Genomic DNA, 26,195 nt, shown 5'->3' with positions numbered 1-26,195 from the left:
GCGCTCTTCTAAAATGAAACAGCTGTGACATATTTGGTCCGACTCCAGAACACCCACAGCAGTGGCGCACTGACGCTTTCCCTCTCCCTTTTCTCGGCAGAACACACGGTTCTATTATGTCCTCCTTCCTTTTGTTCCATTCCTCCTCAACCCGTCTGACTGACAGATTCTTAGAAATCCCCATAATTTAATCATAATGCTTACCTTCTCTCTCATCATCTTACTTTGTTTCAGCTCACAGCTGCTTGCGTTCTGAGGAAGAAAATACCACCTTTGCTTCCATCTATATTTCGGTTTGGGAAGACTTTGGGAGGCTGGGTGTATTTGTCTTGTCTGAAATTCTACCATTGCTAGGAGGAAATACGCACATTCAGAGGACAGAACAGCAAGCACACTCAGCTTCAACATTTTTTTTTCCAAAAAGAGAATGCACAAGATATTTCCACCCACTTGTGTATTTGATAAATATTCCTTGAATACAGAGAGCAAGAGCCTTTATCAGACCAACTTGGAAGAAAATAATCACCAATCAGTAGGGACACTGACTGATGTGCAGCGCTGACAGCTATGGAGAGCATCTACCAGGTCCAGAGAGCACAAATAAACAAAGGCCTAAGCATATCAAAGGGCAAGAAGCCTTTACCAAGAGCAAATTTTTTCTTATCATTTTTATTTTAATTTTAAATAGCTTGTTTTACATGTCAATCCCAGTTCCCTCTCCCTCCCCTCCTCCCGCACTCCCCTTTCCCCCCCACCCTCCCACCCTATTGCCAAATCCTTCCACACAGGGGATATCTAGAGTCTGTCATTTCACTCTGGGTAGGGTCCAGGCACTTCCCTAAGAGTCCAGGCTGAGAGAGCATCCCTCTTTATGCTATGGGCACATGATGACTGTTTGTATTCCAGGGATAGACACTGATCTACAGCTCAGGGCCCCATAGGTTGCCCAGGCCTTCTCGCTGACACTCACATTTGGGGAGTCCAGATCAGTCCCAAGGCCTCCCTGCTGTCAGTCTGGGGTCCAAGAGCTCTCCCCTGTTCAGATCAGCTGTCTCTGCTGGTTTTGCCAGCCCATTCTTTGCCGATTTGCTCATCACTCCTCTCTCTCTGTCACTGGGTTCCTTGGGTTCAGTTCAGTGATTAATTGTGTGTTTGCCTCTGCTTCCATCAGTCACAGGATGAAGGCTCCCAGATGGTTATAGACATCAAGTTCATTATCAGGAATGGGCATTCGAGGTGGTCTCTCCACTATTGCTTAGCTTGCCAATTGGTGTTATCCCTTTAGATCACTCGAGGTCACTCTGGTGCCTGATCTGTCTTCTAACCTATGATTCCCTCAAATTTAACTGGGTAAGTTGGGGTCAAGAATGTATAAGGCGGGGACATTAGCACAGGTAAGGGCTGAAAAGGAGAGCAGAAAATGAGCTTATGGTTTGACTGAAAGAGAAAAATCCAGGGCACAGGACTTGGGATAGGGTACCTCAGAAAAGAGCTTTCTCTACCAGCTTGAAGACCTGAGTTCGTGCCCCCAGCATCCATAGAAAATATAGTATGGTGCTGTGTGCTGCTAATCCTAAGGCTGGGAAGGCAGAGATGGGAGGATCCCTCAGGCTCACTGACCATACACACACACACACACACACACACACACACACACACACACACACACAAGGCCAGGTTCAATCATGTAAAGAGGTAGATTTATAAAATTTTATTTGTACTTCATTGAAGGACATTAATTGAGAGGATGACTAATGCAGATTAAGACTGAAAGAACCACTCAGGCTACACTGATATCTGAAACATACTTCTTGCCTTTTGGACAGTAGTGACCAAGCCTCAGTCCCTTTTGGCAGATTATAATTAGACTTCAGTGAGGTGACTTCGGGGACTTTAATACTCAAGCTCATTCCCACCAACTTGGCTCATGAACAGATAACCATGATATTACATTCTTGCACTACATTATAAAGAAGATTCCCAAGATCCTGAGACTTAGAAATACCTCATCACAAATTTATTTCTGTTTCATTCAGTGATCAGATTCTTCAAGAAGCATCTTTTTGTTAGCATATCTACATCACATAGTCCTTCTTTTTTATATATATTTTTTATTTTAGAAGCAATCTTATTTTACATATCAATCCTCCCATTTCCTCACCCTCCCATGCTCCCATGCTTCCCACTGACCCTCACAACCCACCCCCACCTCCTCCCCAAAGATAGTGAGGCCCTCCACAGGCAGCCATCAAAGTGTCACATCATTTGGGGGAGGGCCTAGGCCCTCTTCATGTATCTGGGCCGCAATAGGGAATGGACTCCCAAAGTCCATTTGTTTTCTAGAGATAAACACTGGCTCCACTGTTAGAGGACTCATAGACTGCCGAGGCCTCCCAGCTGGCACCCCCATTCAGAGGGCTTGGTTAGGTCCAATGCTCGTTCCCCAGCTTTACGACTAGGGTCTCCATGCTCTCACTAGGTTAGGTCAACTGTTTATGTGGGTTTCTCCACCACGGTCTTGGCTCCTTTACTCATCCTTCCTGCCTCTCCACAACTGAATTCCAGGAGTATGGCTCAGTTTTTAGCTGTGGGTGCCTGATTCTGCTTCAATCAGCTACTGGATGAAGGCTCTCAGAATGGCAACCAAGGTAGTCATCAATCTCATTATAGGGGAGGGGCATTAAAGGCAGCTTCTCCTTCACTGCCTAGATTCTTAGTTGGGGTCATCCCTGTGGATCCCTGAACATTGCCCTAGTACCAGACCTCACTCCAAACCTATATTGGCTCCCTCTACCAAGACATCTCCTTTCTTGCCCTCCTATATTCTTCCCCTATCTCAGTCCTCCTGATCCTTCCTGTTCTCCACCCTTTCCCCTTCTCCACCCCTCACCATCCCTCCTCTCCCCCGCCCATGCTCCCAGTTTGCTCAAGGGTTCTTGTCCCCCTCCTCTTCTTCAGGGGATCATATGTTCTTCTCTCGGATTCCTCCTTGTTCTCTAGTTTCTCTGGTGGTGTGGATTGTAAGCTGGTTGTCCATTGCTCTATGTCTAATATCTAAATATGAGTGGCTACATGCCGCATTTGTCTTTCTGTAATTGAGTGTTCTCACTCAGGATGTTTTCTTCCAGTTCTATTCATTTGCCTGCGAATTTCAAGATTTCATTGTTTTTCTGTTGAATAATACTCCAATGTGTAAATGTACCACATTTTCTCCATCTATTCTTCCATAGAGGGGCATCTAGGTTGCTTCCAGGTTCTGGCTATTACAAACAACGCTGCTATGAACATAGTGGAACAGATGTCTTTGTTGTATGAATGTGCATTCTTTGGGTATATGCCCAAGAGTGGAATTGCTGGATCTTGAGGTATACTGATTCCCATTTTCCCCAGAAAGCACCATACTGATTACCAAAGTGGTCATTCAAGATTGCACTCCCACCAGCAATGGAGGATTGCTCCTCTTTCTCCACATCCTCTCCATCATAGACTGTCACTGGTGTTTTTTATTTTAGTCATTTGGTCAGTGTAAGATGAAATTTCAAAGTTGCTTTGAGTTTATTTCCCTGATAGCTAAGGATGTTGGTCACTTTCTTAAGTGTCTTTCAGCCATTTTAGATTCTTCTATTGAGAATTCTCTATTTAGTACTGTACTACATTTTATATTGGGTTGTTGGGTATTTTGGTGGCTTATTTGTTAAGTTCATTGTATATTTTGGAAATCAACCCTCTGTCAGAAGTGGGATTGGTGAAGATCTTTTCCTGTTCTGTGGGCTTATTCACTGTGTCCTTTGCCTCACAGAAGTGTCTCAGTTACAGGAGATCCCATTTATTAATTGTCTACCTCAGTGTCTGTGCTACTGCTGAAATGTTCAGGAAGCAGTCCCCTGTACCAGTTCATTCAAGGGTACCTCCTGCTTTCTCTTCTAAGAGATTTAGTGTGGCTGGATGTTGAGGTCTTTGATCCATTTGGACTTAAGTTTTGTGCATGGTGATAGACATGGATCTATCTGCAGTCTTCTACATGTCAGTATCCAGGTATTCCAGCACCATTTGTTGAAGATGCTTTCTTTTTTCCATTGTATAATTTTAGCTTCTTTGCCAAAAATCAGAGTAGGTCTGTGGGTTAATATCAGGGTTTTCAATTCAATTACTTTGGTCTACCTGTCTATTTTTGTGTCAATACCAAGCTGTGTTCAAGACTATACCTATATGATAGAGTTTGAAGTCAGGGACGGCCATGCCTCCAGCAGTTCCTTTATTGTACAGGGATGTTTTGGCTAGCCTGGGTTTCTTGTTTTTCCATATAAAGTTGAGTATTGTTCTTCCAAGGTCTGTGAAGAATTGTGTTGGGATTTTGATGGGGATTGCATTGAATCTGATGATTGCTTTTGACAAGATTGCCATTTTTACTGTGTTGATACCACCTATCCAAGAACATGGGAGATAATTCCATTTTGTGGTGTCTTCTTTAATTTCGTTCTTTAAAAACACAAAGTTCTTGATATACAGGTCTTTCACTTGTTTGCTTAGCATTACCTCAAGATATTTTATGCAGTTTGTGGCTATTGTAAAGGGTGATGTTTCTCTGATTTATTTTTCAGCCCATTTATCATCTGTGTATAGTACAGCTACTGATATTTTGAGTTAAACTTGTATCCTGCTACTTTGCTGAAGGTATTTATCAGCTGTAGGAGTTCCCTGGTAGAGTTTTTCAGGTCACGAAACTTTAACTTCTTCCTTTCCAATTTGTATCCCCTTGATCTCCTTTTGTTGTCTTATTTCTCTAGCTAGAACGTTGAGTACAATATTGAAGAGATATGGAGAGAGTGGACAGCCTAGTCTTGTTCCTGATTTTAGAGGAATCACGTTGAGTTTCTCTCCATTTAGTTTGATATTGGCTCTTGGTTCCCTGTATATTGCATAATTATATTTAGGTATGCTCCTGTTATTCCTGATCTCTCCAAGACCTTCATTGTGAAGGGGTATTGGATTTTGTCAAATGCTTTTTCAGCATTTAATGAGATGATCATGTGGTTTTTCTTTTTATATTGTTTATATTGTGAATTATATTGATGGATTTTCATATGTTGAACCATCCCTGCATGCCTGGGATGAAGCCTACTTGATGATGATACATCACTTTTCTGATGTGTTCTTGGATTTGATTTGCCAGTATTTTGTTGAGTATTTTTACATCAATGTTCATGACAGAGATTGGTCTGTAGTTCTCTTTGTTAGTGTGTTTTTGGGTGGCTTGGGTACTATGGTTATTGTAGCTTTGGAAAAAGAGTTTGGCAATGACCCTTCTGCTTCTATTGTGTGGAACAGCTTGAAGAGTACTGGTATTAGCTCTTCTTTGAATTTCTGATAGAATTCTGCACTGAAACCGTCTGGCCCTGGGCTTTTTGTTTGTTTGTTTGTTTGTTTTGGTTGGGAGACTGATGACTGCTTCTATTTCCATAGGGGTTATAGCTCTATTTAAATTGCTTATCTGTTCTTGATTTAATTTTGGCAAGTGATGTCTATCCAGAAAATTGCCCATTTCCTTTAAATTTTCGATTTTTGTGGAGTACAGGTTTTCAAAGTATGACCTGATGTTTCTCTGGATGTCTATTGTCATATTCCCCTTTTCATTTCTGATTTTGTTAATTAACATGTTCTCTCTCTGCCTTTTGGTTAGTTTGGATTAAGGTTTCTCTCTCGTGTTAATTTTCTCAAAGAATCGATTCTTTGTTTCATTGATTATTTGTATTGTGTTTTTTTTTTTGGTTTCTACTTCATTGATTTCTGCCCTCAGCTTGATTATTTCCTGGCATCTTCTCCAACCTGGTGAGTTTGCTTCTTTTTGTTCTGGAGCTTTCAGTTGTGCTGTTAATTCTGTAGTGTGACTATTCTCCAGTTTCTTCATGTGGGCACTTAGTGCTATGAATTTTCCTCTGAGCACTGCTTTCAAAGTGTCCCAGAAGTTTGGGTATGTTGTGTCTTCATTCTCGGTGAATTATAGTGTCTTTAATTTTATTTATTTAATTCCTTTCTTGACCCAGGAATTGTGCAATTGCTCATTGTTCAATTTCCATGAGTTTGAAGGGTTTCTGCAATTTATGTTGTTGAATTCTAACTTTAAAACATGGTGATCCGATAGGACACAGGTGGTTATTCCAAATTTTTGTATCTGTTGAGGTTTGCTATGTTGCCAAGTATGCGGTTGATTTTAGAGAAGGTTCCATGTGGTATGAGAAAAAGGTATATTCTTTTGTGTTTGGATGGAATGTTCCATAGATGTCTTTTAATCCCAATTGGGTCATAACTTCTGTTAGTTCTTTTGCTTCTTTGTTAAGTTTCTGTCTGGTGGTCCTGTCTAGTGGTGAGAGTATTGTGTTGAAGTCTCCCACTCTAAGTGTGTGAGGTTTTATGTAGGATATGAACTTTAGTAATGTTTCTTTTACTAATGTGGGTACCTTTGTCTTTGGGGCATAGATGTTCAGAATAGAGACTTCATCCTGATGGATTTTTCCTGTGATGAGTATGAAATGACCTTCTTCATCTCTTTTGATTGATTTTAGTTTGAAGTCTAATTTGTTAGATATTAGGACTGCTACAGTAGCTTGTTTCTTGAGTCCATTTGATTGGAAAATCTTTTCTCAACCATTTCCTCTGAGGTAAAGTCTGTCTTTGACAATGAGACATGTTTCTTGTATGCAACAGAAGGATGGAGTCTGTCTTCCTATTCATTCTGTTATCCTGTGTCTTTTTATAGGCGAGTTAATACCATTGGCATTGAGGGATATTACTGACCATTGATTGTTAATTCTTGTTTGTTTTGGGTTTGTGTGTGGATTTCCCCCTTTTTTCTTTTGGTGTTTGGTAATGTGGGATTATCTATTGTCTATATTTTGTGAGTGTAGTTATCTTCCTTGGGTTGGAGTTATCCTTCAAGTACTTTCTGTAGGTCTGGATTAGTGGATATGTATTGTTTAATCTGGTTTTGTCATGGAATATCTTGTTTTCTCTATTTATAGTGATTGAAACTTTGCTGAGTATAGTAATCTGGGCTGGCATCAATGTTCCTTTAGCATTTTTAGAGCATCTATCCAGGACCTTCTGGCTTTCAGAGTTTCCATTTAGAAGTTGGTTTTAATTCTGATAGGTCTGGCGTTATATGTTACTTGGCATTTTTCCTTTGCTACCTTTAATATGTTTTCTTTATTCTGTAAGTTTGGTGTTTTGATTATTATGTGATAAGGGGACTTCTTTTTGTGGTCCAATCTATTTGATGTTCTGAAAGCTTCTTGTAGTTTCATAAGTATATCCTTCTCAAGTTGGAGAAGTTTCTACAATTTTGTTGAATATGTTTTCTGTACCCTTGGGCTGTATTTCTTCACCTTCTTCTATACCTATTATTCTTAGATTTCCCATATTTCCTAGATATTTTGTGTTAGGGTTTTGTTGGACTTGAGATTTTCTTTGGTCGATGACTGTATTTCATCTAGTGAGTCTTCAACAGCTGAGATTCTCTCTTCCATCTCTTGTATTCTATTGCTTATACTTACATCTGTAGTTCTGGATTGGTTACCCAGTTTTTCTATTTGTAGCATTCCCTCATTTTGTGTTTTCTTTATTGTTTCTTTTTCAGCTTTCAAGGCTTGAACTCTTTGAATTGATTCCTTCACTTGTTTGGTTGTTTTTTCTAGGCTTTCTTTGCATTCTTTAAGGGATGTTTATTTCTTGAATTTGTTTGTTTGTTTGTTTGTTTTGGTTTGTCCTTTCCTCCATTTCCTGTATTTTTTGTTTGCTTTTTCTTCCATTTATTTAAGTGATTTCTTGTTTCCTCTTTGAGGGTTTCTAATATCTTCATAAACTTGTTTTTCAGGTCCTTCTTTTCTGCTTCATCTGTGTTAGATTGTTTAGGTCTTGCTGGTGTAGAGTCTATAGTCTCTGGTGTTGTCATATTGGTCTTTCTGTTGTTGAGTGTGTTCTTATACTGTAATCTTCCTATCCCTTCTTCAAGTGAGTGCAAGTGGGGTTTCTCCCTCTCCTCTAGTCTCCTGGTGGTGTATGTGGGCCAAGACTTCAGTGTCTGCAACTCTGGATGGTCCAGACTCTCCTGGTGTTCTCCTCACTCAATCGGAGGGCTTAGGGTAGCCAAGACTCAAGTGGAGGGGGGAGGGCAAAGAGAGAAGGGGGGGGCCAAGACTGAGGTGTGGCCGAACTCAGGGTTGTCCATCCTGCCAGTGCAGGGTGCAAGTCCACTCTATGCAGTGAGCAAGCCCAGGAAGATCCAAAGAGGGGAGGGATGGTGGGAGTGGGTCCCTGAGCAAAGTCCACACTCACCTCAAGCAGAGGGCAGAGTGTGGGGGGTGACACATAGCCCTTCTAAAGTACATAAAAACAGCTATGAGTGTGTGTGTGAATGTGTATGCATGTGTGCATGTACATGCACACTGGTGTGTGTGGGGGGGGCAGAGAGAGTGTGTGTCTTTAAGTGGCTTATGGATGAGTGTACACATATGGGGGAGGCTGAGGACAGCTTTCAGCATCCTTCCTCAGGTGTTATCCCCATCATCATATTTTGAGTCATGGTCTCTCCTTGACCCTGACTCACCAAGAAAATGGGGCTCTTTGATTTACAAGTTCAGAGGATCTGAATGCCTCTGCTTTCCCAGTACTGGGAACATAACAGCAAACTGTGCTACACCATTCATATATTTTACAAGTGGGTTCTAGGGATTAAACTGGAGACCTTGTGACTGGTTTTGAGACCTACTCCACCAGACTGGATTTCTTTCCTGGTACGCAACCCAGGTCAAAAGCCGGTGACTATGGAGGTCATAAGCCCTGGGATAGAGTCTGTGATTGCTATTTTGATAAATAGGCATGTTGTCAAATCACCTTCTAAATATTTATGCCTCTACCCATAGACATGGGCTGCTCTCAGCCTTGCTCAGAGCAGTTTTTTTATGAGTATGCAATAGTCAACTGGTTAAAGTGTTGAGAATAGGTGACTATATAGGTTAGGTTTTTTGTAACTTGACATGGGCTAGAGTCATCTGAGAAGAAGGAACCTAAATTGAGAAAATGTCTCCATAAGACTGGCCTCTGGGACATTTTCTAGATTAATAGCAGGTGTGGGAAGCCCTAACCTATTTTAAGTGTTTCAGTCTCTGAGCAGGTGGGTCTGAGATGTATAAGAAAGCAAACTGAGGAGGCCATAAAATAGCATTGCCCCATGGCCTCTTCTTCAATTCTTACTCCAGGTTCCTGCCTTGGCTTTCCAGTGGATATGATCTGGGATATATAAGTCAAATACACTGTTTTCTCTCCTAATTGCTTTTTGTTGTGTTTTATCATAGCAATAGAAGACAAATTAAGACAGTGACTGTAGTGCTGTATCAAATCCTGCCTTCCCCACACCTCATACCCTCTCATTCCTTGAGTTTTGGAGAACATTGCAGAAGACACATGGAATGGGACTTTTTCTTTTTACTATAGATCACAAAAATCTTTTTAAATTGCTGTGTCAGTCTTAACTACATGGACTAGGTTAGTACTCCAGCCTCAGTTTCCAGAGTACTGGAGTTATACCCATGTTCATGTCTGACTAGAATATTTTCTTCATTTTAATAAATAAATGTTTAACTTTGAGTAATCTTTCAATAGTTGTGTTAATTATGACATGTGGGATTGTTTTTCTGAGGGAAAGTATGAAACACCCATCAAGGATTTGTGAAGTTTCGTGTGGCACTTACTATTATACAATAAGTATCCATTTATTGCATATTTCTGTGAATGACCTCACATTCTTGTGACTATCAGGTAAAATCCCTTGATAAAAATAAGAATATATGTAGAGAACTAGCTTCCACTAACCTCAAAGCTATAGCGGAGGTTTCCCTGCTTTGTGGTACACATCTCCCTGAAGTCCTTACCCATGGATTTCAGATATGTTTGACTCATGATCTTCTTCATTATGTTACTTCAAAAACTTCCTGACAGTTTTACTACATTAGAATATGGAATTAGGGAAACCTGAATTTGTGATACTGGGTCATGGCCACCCACATTTGGCTGCAGAATAATCTCTTATTCTCTCAAAAGGTTTTATGAATAACTTAGCACTTCAGAAAAAGTCTGGGACTTATACAAGTGTGATTGTGGATCAATATAAAGAGGGGGTGGACAGGCATGAAGGCATATTTTTTCCTGCTTAGACTTATCAATAATTCAGTGTCAAAATCATGCTTTGACCATACCAAAATTCATTAGCTGAGAATAGAGTTCAGTAGACAAAGCTCTTGAAATCTAGGAAAAATCCTAGATGTGTCTAATTCTACCGAGTAATTGCTGCTTGTTAAACTTGGCTGTGTGCATGGAGAAATAAAAAAGAATGAGTTTGAGTGGAGCTAAACATAGGAGGCAAGATCCCGATTCCATTGTGTTCAGATTCCACATGACTCAACCAATCCCCATAGGCTGACAAGCAGTCTAATTTTAACTCTATAGTCTTTGTAGCAATAAAAGATTCTCCTAATTAGGCAAGGCTCTTGCCTGTCATTCCTCACTCTTGGTAGCATCATAAGAAAGTCATTTGCATTTTGAACCCAACGCTTTCAGTTTCCAATCTTGTCCCAACCCCCACTTGTCTTCCAGGAAATGGTCTAGTTGTCTTAGACAAGGTACAATAAGTTAACCATTGTGAGAACTCAGGCAAAATTCCAGTAAGCAGAGCCTTAGCTACAGTAATACAATCAACTGTCACTCATACTGACCAGATTGCAAAGGGATAAAGAATGATGAAACCTTGCTTAATTACCATTTGTTCTTCCTGAGAGTCAAATTAGTATACATTATTCAGATGAACAATCCATCATGGGGAATCTGAGTCTATAACATTAAATAATGTTGGTTTAAGGCTTTATGAAAATTATAATTACAGAAAAGAGGATAAAGTTTGCCCTCATAGTGCCAATGATGCATCTTCTCTTGTTCAAATAGCTCAGTCCTTCCTTCACTTGCTGTGCAAAGAGGTATTATGATTTTCATAAATATTTACTTCAAACTAATTCTTGAGGTATTTGTTAAGGGCCTGCTGTGCACTGAAGAGGAAATAATGCTATCTGAAAATGAGGTCTAAGATATTTATTGAATATTGAAAGTTACTTACAGGAAGACAGGCTAGCTTCCAAGACAGAGAGCTTTTGCTTTTGCTTTCCTTTTATAGCCCTCCTGTCCCACATACCCCTGTCCACACCCCAAAGGGACATAAACAGTGTTGTGGACTCACCCCTACAATGCACAGTGCTTCCCATTAAGCTCTAGTTCTGAGGGACACAATGGTCACAAGGGGATTCACAACTGCATTGCTGATCCATTTCTGGGAGAGGTGAAACTGGGAAATGGCAGTCCTTCCTTCACCCTAAGAAAATGTCTTCTTGATTCTTGAAAGGTCTACCTTCCAAAACCAGAAGTTGTTTCAAATTTCTGGATCATCAGAATCACAAGCCCTTGCTTTCTACATTGCTGAATTAGGTGTTTGATCCCAACATTGTTAACACTTCTCTCCTATTAGCCTCTTCTAGCACTGTACAAATGGAACTGATGAAGACCAGCACCAACAGCTTGGCATAGAACAAGCATACCTTGACAGGGGGTAACTGAGGGACAGGGGCTTAGATGAAGCACAAAGCCAAGAAACCAGAGACAAGGCATGATGGCCCCGGGCAGTCCAAAGAGATGGGATACGTTTTTAAGGAAAGACCAAAAAGTATGATATCAATCACAAACACAAACCATGCCGAATCACAGAAAGTTTGCAAAATTTAGCTGGGCATGGTAGTGAATGCCTGTAATCCTTGTACTCTGGAGGTGGAGATAGTAAGTTCAGAAATTCAAGTCATTGTAGATGAATTCGAGGTCAACCTTGACAGTTGAAATGCAGTTTCACAGCCAGATCTTACAAGATAAAATCACTGTAGTATGAGTAAGGCCTACATTTTGACCCTAACTTTATTATCCTCATGTTCTTGTGAAGAACCCTCTCTAATGTTTCTGTAGGCAACCTTGCTATAGTCACCCCTGATAATCAGAAAGCTTGGAAAGTTTCACATAGGACAAATCTTTGGCAGAGCTATTCAGCAAAACCAGATCACCTCCAGACCTCACAGTCTCACACATCTGAAATTGACACCATTTAGATCAAGATGAATGAGGTTAGTGTGTGTTCAGTTAACAACTCAGTTTTCTCAAGGCAAAAACCTGGCAGTAATCCTTACATGACTCTGACCTGTCATATATTCCCCATTTCCAACCAACTATCTGCAAAACTGTATCCTCATCTGGTCACTATTCTCTTTCCAGAATTCTGAAGCCATTTATTCTCTACTTAGCAGCTGAGATTCCTGTTTGATGAATGAACCAAGATAACCCATTCTGGGCCATTCTCAGTACCATAGTGTGTTACTTCCAAGTTTTCTCACTTGAGTCCTGCTGAAGCAGTTTCTTCCATGCTTCCTTCCAACTTCTCATCACATTTCTAGTCCTCTCTGAGTGAACAGATGACCACACAACACAAAGGATTCTGGATCTTGCCTCCTATGTTCAGTTCCACTCAAGCTTATTCATTTTTGTTTCTCCATGCATACAGCCCAGTTTAGCAATCGGTAATTACTGGATAGAATTAGAAACATCTAGGGTTTTTCCTAGATTTCAAGAGCTTTGTCTACTGAACTCTATTCTCATCTATTGAATTTTGATGTGGTCAAAACCTAATTTTAATACTGTGTTAATAAACCTACATAGGAAAAAATGTAAGCCTTCATGCCTGCCCCATTTCCATGTACTGATCCACAGTCATACCTGGTAGCAGTCCAGATTTTTCCTGAAAGTAAGCCTCTGCTAGTGTCAGCATCAGGAAGGAGACAGGTCCATGTTAGGGAATGAACATTTATGGATTTCAGGGGTTACAGGAAAATTGGCATTCCCGCTAAGATTTAAAATGATATTCTGACATACAAATAAGTTTAGAGTAAGGAAAATGTGGTAGTTTCAATGTATTTGGGCCCCATAAACTCAAAGGAGTGGCACTATTAGTAGGTGTGGTCTTGTTTAAGGCAGCTGAATGACACACACCTGATGGGGAAGTCCTGTGTATATGTCAATAAAGCACTGTTGGCCAATAGGGAAGCAAGATAGGTGGGACTAGGAGTCAAGGAGGACTCTGGGTAGGAGAAACACAGGTAGTCACTATGTAGCCCGCCAGAGAAGTAAGATGTCCGGACTCCTTTCTCTGGTAAGAGAAATACTTAGATGGGTTAAATACTTAAGTCAAAGATAGCCAGTAAGAAACAAGCACAGACAATAGCTTCATAATTAATACAGCGTCTTGTATTAATTTTGGGGACTACAACGTGGCAGAGCCCAGGCGACTGGTGGGGAAAAACCAAAGCAGCTGGCAAGGAAAAGGCTTCTCTCTACACACACCTTTATCCAGATTTGAGGCTGGAAAGCACTCTTTCCCTCTGGGTCACACCTTCTGTTGGTTACTGTGGGGGCGGGCTTTGAGGTCTTTTTCTCAAGCTTACCTTAGTTTGATAGTCAGTCGATTCCTGTTGCTGGCAAGATGTAGGATAGTTGGCTGTCTCTCCGGAATCATTCATACCTGCATGCCACCATGATCCCTGTAAGCAATCTCCTCAACTAAATGTTTTATTTGTAAGAGTTGCCATGGCCATGATGCCTCCCAACAGCAATAGAAATCCTAACTAAGACAGAAGAGGAGGGTATGTCATAGGTAAACACAACGATGGGGAATATCAGGGCTGACATGCCACCTAAAGAACAAATATCAAATGTCAGATGTAAGTGAAAAAGGTTAACACTGACTGAACTTTGTGGGAGTGCTTTATACAGATGCCAGAATTAAGAGAGGTTCCTAACTGCCTTTTCAACTCATCTGTTGTGATCCCTAACCCACTTCTGCTGTTTCTACTATGATGCTCAAACATCTCAGATGTCATTCAGGCTAGATGGTCTTAGACTCTGGCCACACAGACAACAAAACGTGGTGAGTAGTTATCTAGAGCTTGGTTCCTTAAATCACCTTGGTGCCTTTGGTGAGTGATTTTATCTTGTAAGATCTGGCTGTGAAACTGCATTTCTGCTATGCTCTGGTTTGGACCAGAAATATGGATACACTTCACTACATCTTCTGATAACTCTCTGAGGTTTTTAATCATGCTTAGGTTATTGTTGGGTGGTGGTGGGTAAAATAACAACAAATAAAAGATACTTTATTAAAGAGAACAAACATCAAAATGAGTATGACCTTTGTTGGATAGTGACTGTGTAATAGTCACATGACAAAATGCCACATATATTGGCATATATAGTATATAGGTACACACACACATACTACATATATATATACATATATATATATGTAGTCTCATTATAGTCTTATTTACTCCTCTGGATAATTCTAAATAAAAATATTTTAGTATATCACTCAAAGTCACATATCTGGGAAGTGGTAGAAGAGGGTTTTGACCCCAAGTTTCAATTCAGGGTCTGGGCGCTGTGTATCTCCCTGTAGTGGATTAGACTGTGCTTTTCACCCAGAGAGGTTCAAGGTCTAACCTTGATTATGGACTCATGTGGAAATCATGTCTCATTAGACATAATCAGTCACTGTTCTCAATAGAAAAACTACACCATACTTCAGGTGTACCATAAGTCAAGTGACTGCCCTTCTAAGGCGAGAATCACACAGAGAAGGCTGAGAAAAACAAGCTTAGAGATTAGTAATGCTGATACAAATGTTTCTGGAATAGTGGAAAGGCAGGCCTGGAGCCTTTGGAGGGAACATCCTGTAACACCTTGTCTCTGAACTTCTGTACTCCAGAGTTGACGAAAGACACTTTTTGCTTACCAGAGGGTGATTGTGGTAGTAGTTCTGGTAAACAAAACATGAAGAGGGTCTCTTTCTTGACCACATTGTCTAGATAAATGTTCAATTGCTAACTTAATGATAATTGAAGCCGACAGATGATGAATTCATTCAATACCCTTTTACCTTCTAGCCTGTAATTTCAGGTTCACTCAGTCCTCATGGAATGGTGGTTAATATAACAGGTTTCTTGATATGAGAACCTAAAACAATATAGAGCCATACTGCAATGACCAGATTGCCAGAGGCTGTCTGGTATAGCCTTTGCTCACCTTGCTGACTTCATTATTCATCTGTGAATTCAGCAAATACTTCAGAGCAGTGCAGTCCACTTTAAAGCCGCACTCTTTCAGATACTTAAGCATATTTACGATAACTTAGCATATAAACCTAATGTAGATTCTTTTTCTAATGTTTTTGAGTGTGGACCTGGATGGTATGCCTCCTTGGTACAGTATAGGTCAAGTTATGATCTGTCAGGGCACAGGGAAGCATGATGGTAGTATTCTCCATTCTGAAAAATCACAAGCTTTCAATCTTTCATGAAAAGTGAGCTGGGATTTCTCAGATTGGGTTTGAGGAAGATGTAGGTTTACAGTTTCTCAGAGCTTTCTAACTGATGTTCAAATTATTTCTGCATGATATTTTGTGTGGAGTACCCTCAAATCATAACACTTGAGCAATGCCTTTATTTATTATTCCATAACTCAGGAGACCAATATTAGAAGAAGGCCTGATATAAGTCAATCATTTGGATTTGAGTGATATAACTAAACATAGTATCCACAACCCTGTCTTGTACACCACTGTAAGTCTGTCACTTGGCATACAGTAACAATACAATAATCATAATTATCATCTTCATCCTGAGATGGAAAGGGAAATGAGGAAGGAAGGACAGAAGGAAAGAGGGAAGGAAGGAAGGGAGGGAGGGAGGAAGGAAGGAAGGAGGGAAGGAAGAAGAGCTACATTCCTTCTTCAACTATTTGCTCACCTTGTAGTTTTAGGCTGGCAATTCTCCCTCCCAAGCATAACTTATCATAGTCTAACCTGGTAGGGCTCCTGTATTAGACATAGTCATGTTCCTACTAACTGCCCACCTTTCTGTTTCTTAGTTCAAGCTCCTGATAAAGAGATAATTAAGCTGACTATTTTCTATTTCAACACTGTTAGGTCATAGGCCATTGCTTGATGAACTTTTGTTTGCAGTCTGATGTGAAGTTGTGCTCAGATTGCCTGCACATAGATTATATACTTTGTAATCACTTTCAGAGATAAATGCAAAGCTATCAAGGTAAGCCCATTCAAAGGTATATTACTTGTTCGAAGTAACCTCTCAATGCTGTATTGGCCTATATATATATATATATATATTTTTTTTAAAGACACATATCTGGAAACCTCATCAGAATGACAATGAAACCAATGAAATTCATTGTCCATATAGCATGGGAGATTGAGCCTGACTCATTCCAAGAAATACTAATAATCTGTCCAAATGGAAGTGCCTGTACTTCCTTTCATGCTGTTTTTCATGCTGTTACCTCCATGTCAGTGAGCTGTTGCCACACAATGCCATTATCCATGTAGGAAGAGCCTGATGTGAGGATGCTCTCTCCTCTGAAAATAACTTTGTCTGTCTCAGCATTGCACCAAGTACAATTTATGCTATTTCCCCTGTGGCTCTCCCATTAGTAGAGAGAAGCTACCATGAAATAGTTTCCCAAGAGGTTACTGTCCTTTGTTGGGTAATAAATACACTGTGTGTGACTGCAGAGGATATGATTTCTTCCTTATCTTTCTGTGTTTGGTATGTGTTGAAGTGGAATTGGTGACAAGGATTCAGAAAGCTGAGGTGCCGCACTGTTCCCCCATGATAAGACCGTGGTCTGTGCTCAGCAGTACACTGTGTTTCCTTCTCCCACTTCCCAGAAGTATGCAACAATATTCTATTTGTTTTAAGTCATTCAAATGTCTCTAAAGAGTTTCACCATTAACTCAAATATAATTATATAAGCACAGAGGCTTCCTAAGTATGCATGCATTATGCTAACTCAAAGATACATTTTCACTGCGGTACAGGAAGAGAAACTCTTATAAAAGTCATTTGAATGCATTACAGAGAAAAGCATTGGACCCAAAATTGGATGCATAGATCTTAGCAAAAACAAAATAATAGTTAAATATAAGAGATGTGGTTATAACCTTACTGTAGTGGACTACCCCTAAAGTGAGCTCTCCTCCTCTAATGAAGTTTGCTCTACTCAAGTGTTCAGTAGTGTACTTATTCAAATCCTAGAAAATGGCTAACTTCATCAGCAATGTAAGGGCCTGAGGGTGTGTGGCAGTCTTTTATTTATTCATTTTGTTTCTGTAACATCTCTTTTCCAAAGAGCTCTAGGCAGCCAGAGGATATTTAACTGGCGCTAGATTCTAGTTTCATAGAAATTAGAAAATGAATCTATGTCTGAGGAGAAGTGGCAGAAGAAGAGAGAAAACAAGAGAAACAGAGTAAGAGAAATGGAGAGGCTTAGAACAGGGGAAGCCATGAAAGACCTTAAGATGCTATGAATGAACAAAGGAGCCCCAGAGCCATCTGTCCTGGATCCAGAAGAGGACAGGTGACTGAGAGCCTCATCCTTTGAATTTCTTCCTTAGAACTGCAGGTCTAATGGTTTCTATCAATCTCATTCCTAATAGATATGTCAAATGCATATGCTATTTTGTTGATGACTTGATGTTTGAGTTATATTATGACACTTATTTTATCATTTCTTAATAAAAACATCCTCCTACTTCCAAGACAGACACATTTTGTTTTATGATCCATAGCTTTTGGAATGTACTAAAAAGTCAGGAAGCAGCAGGACTCACAGGTCTGAAGTTTTGATAGGCTGTGGTATAATGAGGTCTTTTACTGGAAATGCCGCCATGACACGTGCCACACAATTCTCAGCCAAGGAGATGGGAGGATTAGAGGTGGGCAACTCCTCAGCCAGTAGCTGTTACCATCTTCCTATGACAGTCTCTTCAGAACTCACTCAATAGTGGATGTGGGACTGGGAAAATGTCACGGTCAGTAAAGTGCTTGCTTTACACAGATGAGGAACTGAGTTCAATTCCCAAAACCCACACTTAAAAACAGTCAAGGCCTGGTAGTTCCAGCATGAAATCTCAGTACTGAGGAGGCAGAGAGAGCCTCCTTGGGTCCTCTGGGCAACTAGACTAGCCTATGTGGTAATGTTCAGGCCACGGAGAGACCGTTCTTCAAAGTCTAAATCAAGGTGAATAGCCCCTAAGGAATGAGGCCCACAGTTGTCTCTGGTCTACATGCACACATGCACGCATGTGCGTGTGTGCGTGTGCGCTCACACACACACACACACACACACACACAGAGAGAGAGAGAGAGAGAGAGAGAGAGAGAGAGAGAGAGAGAGAGAGAGAGAGAGAGAGACCCAGCTAAATTACTGCCAATTTCAACCTTCAGGATGAAAAAACAAAACAGGACAATGAATTATGGTAAACTCATGAGCAATGCATAGCATTTTGCCATTTCATTCTGTAAGTAAATAGGAAATCAAACAGTATATACACTTCATGACTGTGTTGATGTTAAGCATAATTACTTATTAAAACAGTGATAATCAGTTACTTTAAAAAGTAGGCACTGATATTCCCACAAATTACATGTAAGTAATGAAGTCTCCAGCTGACAGAGAGGAATTGGAGGGAATAGATGCTAAGATGTTTACTTTAATGAGATCTTGCCTTGTATGCAGCAAGCAAATGGAATAATATGCTTGATCCCCGACAGGTTCTTCTTTGGAGAAAAGCAAGTGTTTTCTTGTAGACCAGCTTCCAGTTGGATTTAGCTCAGCATAGCTCACTATCTGCTGAACAGAAATGTTGCGTGAAGATGTGAGGCACATCTTGTGATAGCTACAAACCATGAGTGGTATTAGGGAGACTTGTTATGTCATATTATAGGAGTATAATCCTCTCTCTCTCTCTCTCTCTCTCTCTCTCTCTCTCTCTCTCTCTCTCTCTCTCTCTTCCCCCTCTCTCTGGTTTCCAAACTCTATTTTATCACGTACTATGAGAAGTCAGTAGAATAAATTTTCCCTTGCCATTCTCCATTTTTTATTTAAAAAAGTTGAAAAAACTTTTTAAAACTGAGAAATTTAGTAACTTTAGTATTTCTAATTTTTTAGAAAGTGATTTTATCTTTGGTGGCTTTCTGGAGAAAACTAATTTCACTTTGTAGATCAATAAGTGAATTGTCAATCAGGCGGATTAACCAGCAGCCTTTAATCCCTTGGCATTGAGGGCACACTTCCTCAATTCAATGTCTGCAAGGAATTGGCTGAGCAAAATAAATGGTTAAGAATGCTGTTGGCAAGAACACTAAATTGAAGACAAAAGCATGAACCTTTAAGACTTGCTTTTCTTTAAGAAGAAAACTTCATGAGTCCTTAAAAAGGAGAGTCTCTCTCTGGCCAGCTGAGTTGGGCTGAAGGTGGCAGTTATATTGTCTAAATCCAGACAGCTAGGATTTCCTTTTGACTCCAGTAGTTTGGATCCTGAGAAGCAGAAAAGCAGGAGTTGAGCCTGGGTTTCTCTGCACTAGAAATGATATGAACTAATTCATGGTGTCTGGGGCTGCCTTGAAGCCTCCGTGCTTGGGACAGTTACAAACCATCCGTAAGTTCCACCTGATGAACCTCTACTATATTTTCTTCAGCCTAAAACAAAATGTGCAGGGCTGGTTTTGTTATTGAACCCATATCATTGTAATCACCAATCATAAAAGAGTCTAGTGAACAAATGATATGTTGTTGGAGGGAAAAAAATAGAGCACAAAAAGATGTACTGGGGGATTGGAGATGGCTCAGTAGGTAGAAGTACTTGCTGCTGTATATTACAATCTGAGTTCAATGCTCCAGAAACCTACATGGTGGAAAGAGAGAAGAAACTCCTGAAAGTCATCCCCTGACCTCTCAGCATACACCATGGCATGCAAGTGCAGTACACATGTACACATACACGCACACACACACACACACACACACACACGCACACACACTAAAATATTAAAAACGTTTTAAAGTATTCCATTTGTTAATCCAGCTGTCCTTATAGATTTCTATTGCTGTGATAAACTACATGAAGGAGGACAGCGTTTATTTGTGCTTGCAGCTTATAATTCATCATGAAGTCAGGGAGAGAAGTCAAGGCAAGAAGAACCTGAAAGAAGAAACTGAAGCAGCAGCCATGGGGGAATACTCCTTACTGGCTTTCTCTCTGCAGTTTGCTCAGCCTTCTCTCTTACAAAACTTGGAGTCATTGCCCAGGTACAGCCCACATTGCATTAGGCCCTCAATACAATTACTCATGACCTTGCCTATAGGTCAATTTGATGGGAGTGATTCCTCAACTGAGGTTATTCTTCCCAGATGGCCCCAGCTTGTGTCAAGTTGACAAAAAACTAACCAGTACACTAGCAAAACAAAGAAAATGGAGAGCCAGTACACAGAAAGGACCCTCTCAAGTCAGGGAAGTTTCAAGTTGGTCATTCTTAGGCCAGGGAGAAATTAAGTTAAGGGAGACCTCACTTAGAAAAGAACAAAGGTTAGAGACTGTGATATAATACTCTGGTGGTCTGCAATAGGACACTAGAAATCTCATAGTTGGTGTACATGTGATCTTAAGGTCCTGATGTCCTTTTGAAACCTGAGAATGCCTCACTTATTCTCATCTTGGAGTCTTTCAAGATGGGTTCTTTATACACATGTACAGGCACACACACATGATGAGTCAGTGACCTCTATAAAAATGGCCTTGAGCCCTTGAAGAATTATCTGGACAACTGCTATTGTCATAACCCACATATCAGAAGAGTCACCAACAGTAAAGCTACTGAGGAATTAGTCATATAGTGCTGAGCTGTGTGATATCCAAAGCAAGTGAAAGTACAGGGTTTAGTTAGATTCATACTAGTTTTCCTGTCTGTTGAGTAAAACCAAGAAACCTGCTTGTATAAAAGCCTGTGGACTGACCACCTGACTGTTGATGTCCCACCTGTGAATACTAGGGGTGGAGGGCTTCTGTATAATGCCTCTTTAGGCATATGTTTTAACCTGGAGTTATGAGGATCAAAAGGGAAAATATGCTTATCTACACAGAAAACAGCTAAGATGCAGAGTTACTGTGGGAAATAGACAGATGTGTGGCTGTCCCCCACCTATCCTACCAGCCTGCACTGTGAATACTGTCTGTTTTGCGCACATCTGACCTGCTCTCAGGAGACCAAAGCAAACCATAAAGGGTTAAAGAGGGTCAAAACACACTGCCCAGCCAGGTGTTGGTGATGCACACCTTTAATCCCAGCACTCGGGAGGCAGAGGCAGGTGGATCTCTGTGAGTTCGAGTCCAGCTTGGTCTACAGAGTGAGTTCCAGGACAGGCTCACCCTGTCTCGAAAAAACAACAACAAAACAAACAAACAAACAAACAAAAAACACTACTCAAAGACATTTACTCAGAAAAGCACAGATTGTGAGTTTGATGGAAAGCTTGAAAAGTGAAAACTAGAGCATCCTGACTTGCCCATCAAAATCCCAACAAAGGGAGAAGGAAGAAGCAAAATGGAAGGCCTTAATGTAAGTCTGATGATTCTGTGGCCGTTCAAATGCTGCCAGTGAGAGTCTGAGATGTCTGAAAAAGATATAGTGTCAAATTACATAAGAAATGTTTAACTGACACAGCGGCTGGTGTGCCTCGGGGGTGCCTACACATGTGTTCTAAAGAAGCAATCCTGAGGGTGTTTCCAGAATCCGTGGTGAGGAAGCTATTTCTAGAGGTGGTTGCTGTCACTCTCCCCACGATCCCCTTTATTATTCACGGTGCTTATTTTATTTCTTCTTATCTAGAAATCTTTCTAGATTTTCCTTTCTTTAGGAGCAGAGTCCAATGCAAAGGTGAAACTATTTTCAGATTTTTAAGTTGTTCTCTGTTGCCTCTTACATGCAATTGATCTCAGTAGAAGCTTAATTAGCCATTAAGAAGCTAATGTGCCAATATTTCTAGTGGAGGGTGGTTTGCCAGTCAAAGTAACACTCTTGCAAATCACTGCCCCAAGAGTTCTTCAATTTGCAGATGAAAGTCCCCTGTTTATCATGGAGAGACCCTAGTGGACAAATGGATTTTAAACAATCTACACATGATCTTTACCATGAGAGACTATGCTTCTAAGAGCAATGTGACTTTGTGGTGGCATACACCTTTAATGCCAGCCCTAGGAAGACAAAAACAGGAAGATCTGTATAAGTTCAAGGGAAGCCTGGCCTACTTACATAATTCCAGGGTTATGCCGTCAGACACCTTTTCAAAAATCAAACAACAGCAACAAAAAATAAGGTCAAGACCTGTGTAAGATGTAAAAAAGGCACATAGCCCAAACCAACAGCTTGAGAAGCTCTGTAGTAAGGGTGGAATCCTTGGTGTCTGCCTCACAGGGTCCTAACCCATTCATGGCCACAAGACCTTTAGTATGTAGACAGCATATTTAATGAAAAATTAGTGTCTTCTAGACTGGTATCATTTTAAATCTGACAAGGTGCCTATAGTGTATATTTGGAAGTGGTAGATTTCCATCCAAGTAAACTTACTCTGAGGCAGACTTACTGATGCAGTATGGCTTTGATTTCCGTATTATTTTAATGCCCACCCTGTGTCACCTCCTTCCCAACTACTTGTCTTTCTCTTTTTGTCAAGACTATTCGAATATTTCAATAAGTTGAGGCCACACTGTGAGACCATGAGTCAGTCCTATGTTTTTAAGCAATAATGGTATTGATCTTTTCTGTTTGGACTGTTCAATGTTTCCATCATGTCCTATTTATCTTTTTCTTACACTATGAAAGCTTATAATAATATCACATTCCCTAGTATAAAACTGTGTTAAAACTTCCAAAGAAACCAAAGAATTATAATTGCTATCACTTAAAATGGACACTAAGGAGATGGTTCAAGATCTGAAGTCTAATAAGATCTCACTCAGAGCTCCAGGGTAAACTTAATGTGGTTATCAACTGTAGGTCACAATCCTTTCAGGGGATGAATGACACTATCACAGGATTACATATCAGATATCCTGCATATCAGTGATTTACAGTAACAAAATTACAGTTATGAAGTAGCAACACAAATAATTTTATGGCTGGGGGTCACTACAACACAAAGGACTGTACTAAAGAGTCACAGCACAAAGAAGGTTGAGAACCACTGAACTAGAAAATTCTTTTCCAGATTAGCAGGTCACCTACATATGGAATTGATTTCCTTACATTGTTTTTTTGTCTCAGAAATGAAAAAAACTCTGGCATTTTGAAGATTCTTGTGAAGTTAACAATGCATAAAGAAAGAAAAGGAGAATAGGAATAAGACAGAGAGTAAAGAAGGAAGAAAGTAAGGAAATAAATGAAAGAAGGGAAGAGAGATGAAGGATGGAGGGATGTAAGTTGGTGGAACATAAAAGCATGAATTTGAGAACTAGCTCAATGCAGACCTTGGGCAAGTTAAATTTCTGGTTTGAGTGAGTCCTAGTCTCTGTGGCTTCAATGTTGTCATAAGAAAACACATAGCATGCAAAGTTTGCACTGAGAGATGCACCAGCTGCACATTCATCTCTGGGGAAATTTAGCATTCTCTTTTGAATAATTTCATATATATTCTCTGTATAAGAATAGAGCCTGTCTGCAATAATACAGCCCTTCCAGGCAAGATGTGCCCACCAGTGTGATAGTGGCAAGACTGGTTATAGGGCAGCCATGCCCTCTTCTGACTGGATTTGAGGAATACTCCATTGTTGTGGAATATTATTTTAACTAGGCAAAGATGAGTTGCATTTGTTCATGCCTCATTTGCTTGATTATGTAAAGAAGTATTGTATTTGTTTTACCTTGCCTGACTAAGACACCTGATTGGTCTAATAAAAAGCTGAATGTCCAGTAGCAAGGCAGGAGATGGATAGGTAGGAGATGGATAGGTAGGGTTGGTGGAAGAAAAAAAGAGAAAGAAGAGAACAAGGGAGAAGAGAACCCAAAACGAGAAGCCAGGCAGCTGCTAGACAGACAGACATGAGAGGTGGTGAAGATAAGATATCAGCAGGAAACAAAGGTGAAAATACTTGAGGCAAAATGTAGATAAATAAAAACAGGTTAAGTTATAAGATCTAGTGGGACAAGCATAAAATAAAGCCTATTATTCATAACTAGTAAGTCTATGTCAAAATTTGGAAGCTGGTTGGTGGCCCAAATTTTCATACACTGGCTTTTTTTCAGCTATCTCATGCCCTATGTGGAATATTGGAGCAAATTAAGTTATTTTGTTATACTCAATGTGTGTTTCTATTCTTGATTGGGGTATTGTGCTTATGGAGTTCATTTGAAAATGTAATGTATAATTAAGACATGCAGGTTGGCAGTTAGTAGTCATATTAAGTATGTTTTCAAGGCTAAACAAATATATTTTAGATAGATATATGATCCTCAAACATTTCTGAGACCTAAGAAATATGGCATTTAAAATGTTTTGTTAGACAGGCAGTGGTAGATCTCTAGAAGCAGAGGCAGGTGGAGCTCTAAGTTTGAGGTCAGCCTGGAATACAGAGCTGGTTCCAGGACAGCCAAAGCTACACTCAGAAACTTGAAAAATAACAAATAAAACACATTAAAATATTTTGTTAACACAGGGTTTTTCATGGCAGTCTGCTCCTGGCAGCAGCAATTTACTTCAGAAAAGTTGATGGGTATTCCTCCATATGGAGTTTTCTTGCCTTGTCTGCTTACACTATGCTGTAAAATCTTGACAAGGAGGGAACAAAAGAAAAAGTTGCTGAACTTTGCCAACACAAGGAGGGATAGAACTTCAAAATTTTCTGCTTCATATAAAAGCCTGCTAGATATTCTAGGCCTGTAGGCTTAAGATGAACGCCCCAACATTGCAAAAGAAATGTGGGTGACTGTCGAAGAGGCCAGATGTCTCTGCCATTTCTATAGTTTTGGAAGTGGAAATGGCTTGCACTGCACTTTCTGTTTACTCAGATAATATTATATCTTTCTTAGGTCTTTGATGGAAATGAAGACTATAAAGTTATAGTTATAATTATGATAGAAAGTAAATTAGGAAAAATATTTGGGCTCATCAAGATAGTTTTAATAGTGGAGTATTTTTTCCTGAATTTGTCAAATACAAATAAACTGGATATAGTAAATATAATTCTTTTTTCCTTTTTTAAAATTTAAATTAGAAACAAGCTTGTTGATCCCAATTTCCTCTCCCTCCCCTCCTCCTCTGCCCCCTGCCAACCCCCTATCCCATTCCCTTACTGCTTCCCAGGGAGGGTGGGGCCTTCCATTGGAGATCTTCAATGTCTGTCATATCCTTTGGAGCAGGGTCTAGAACCTCCCCCATGTGTCTAGTCTGAGATAGTATCCCTCTATGTGGAGTGGTCTCCTAAAGTCCATTCGTGTACTAGGAATAAAAACTGATCCACTACCAGAGGCCCCATAGATAGACCAGACCTCCAAACTGACATCCTGATTGAGGGGGTCTGGAACAGTCCTATGCTGGTTTCCTAGCTGTCAATCTGGGGTCTAAGAGCTCCCCCTTGTTCAGGTCAGCTGTTTCTGTGGGTTTCTCCAGCCTGGTCTTGACCCCTTTACTCATCATTCCTCCTGTGCAACAGAATTCCAGAGTTCAGCTCAGTGTTTAGCTCTGGGTGTCTGCTTCTGTTTTCAGCAGCCACTGGATGAAGGCTCTAGGATGGCATATAAGGCAGTCATCAATTTCATTATAGTGGAAGGGCATTATTGCTTAGATTCTTAGTTGGGTTCATCCTTGTGGATCTCTGGACATTTCCCTAGTGCCAGATTTCTCTTTAAACCTATAACAGCTCCCTCTATTATGGAATCTCTTTTCTTGCTCTCTTCTATTCTTCCCCTGACTCGATCTTCCTGTTCTCTCATGTCCACCTTTCCCCTCCTTTTCTCCCTTTCTCTTTCTCCTAACTCCCTCTCCCCTGCCCCCATGCTCCCAATTACTTCAGGACATCTTGTCCCTTTCCCCTTCTCCAGGGGACCATGTTTGTCTCACTTAAGGTCTTCCTTGTTTCCTAGCTTCTCTGGTGGTGTGGATTGTAGGGTGGTACTCCTTTGCTCTATGTTTAAAATCCATATATGAGTGAGTACATG

The 26,195-nt window shown here is 40.3% G+C and overlaps 2 long non-coding RNA genes across 2 annotated transcripts in view; one reads left to right on the top strand and one right to left on the bottom strand.

Annotated features, from left to right (window-relative positions):
* The window catches only part of LOC121140712, an 81,426-nt gene extending 81,087 nt beyond the window's left edge, over positions 1-339 (bottom strand). The window contains exon 1 of the long non-coding RNA XR_005877633.1: positions 205-339. This is a non-coding gene — a long non-coding RNA (uncharacterized LOC121140712). The remainder of the gene's footprint in view (positions 1-204) is intronic.
* LOC110342061 overlaps positions 1-26,195 on the top strand; it is a 40,879-nt gene that overhangs the window by 263 nt on the left and 14,421 nt on the right. The gene's annotated exons all lie outside the window — the stretch shown is intronic.

The sequence above is a fragment of the Mesocricetus auratus genome, unplaced genomic scaffold, assembly GCF_017639785.1.
Source record: "Mesocricetus auratus isolate SY011 unplaced genomic scaffold, BCM_Maur_2.0 Super-Scaffold_100006, whole genome shotgun sequence".
Lineage (NCBI taxonomy): Eukaryota > Metazoa > Chordata > Mammalia > Rodentia > Cricetidae > Mesocricetus > Mesocricetus auratus.
This window is presented reverse-complemented; position numbering and strand designations above follow the sequence as displayed.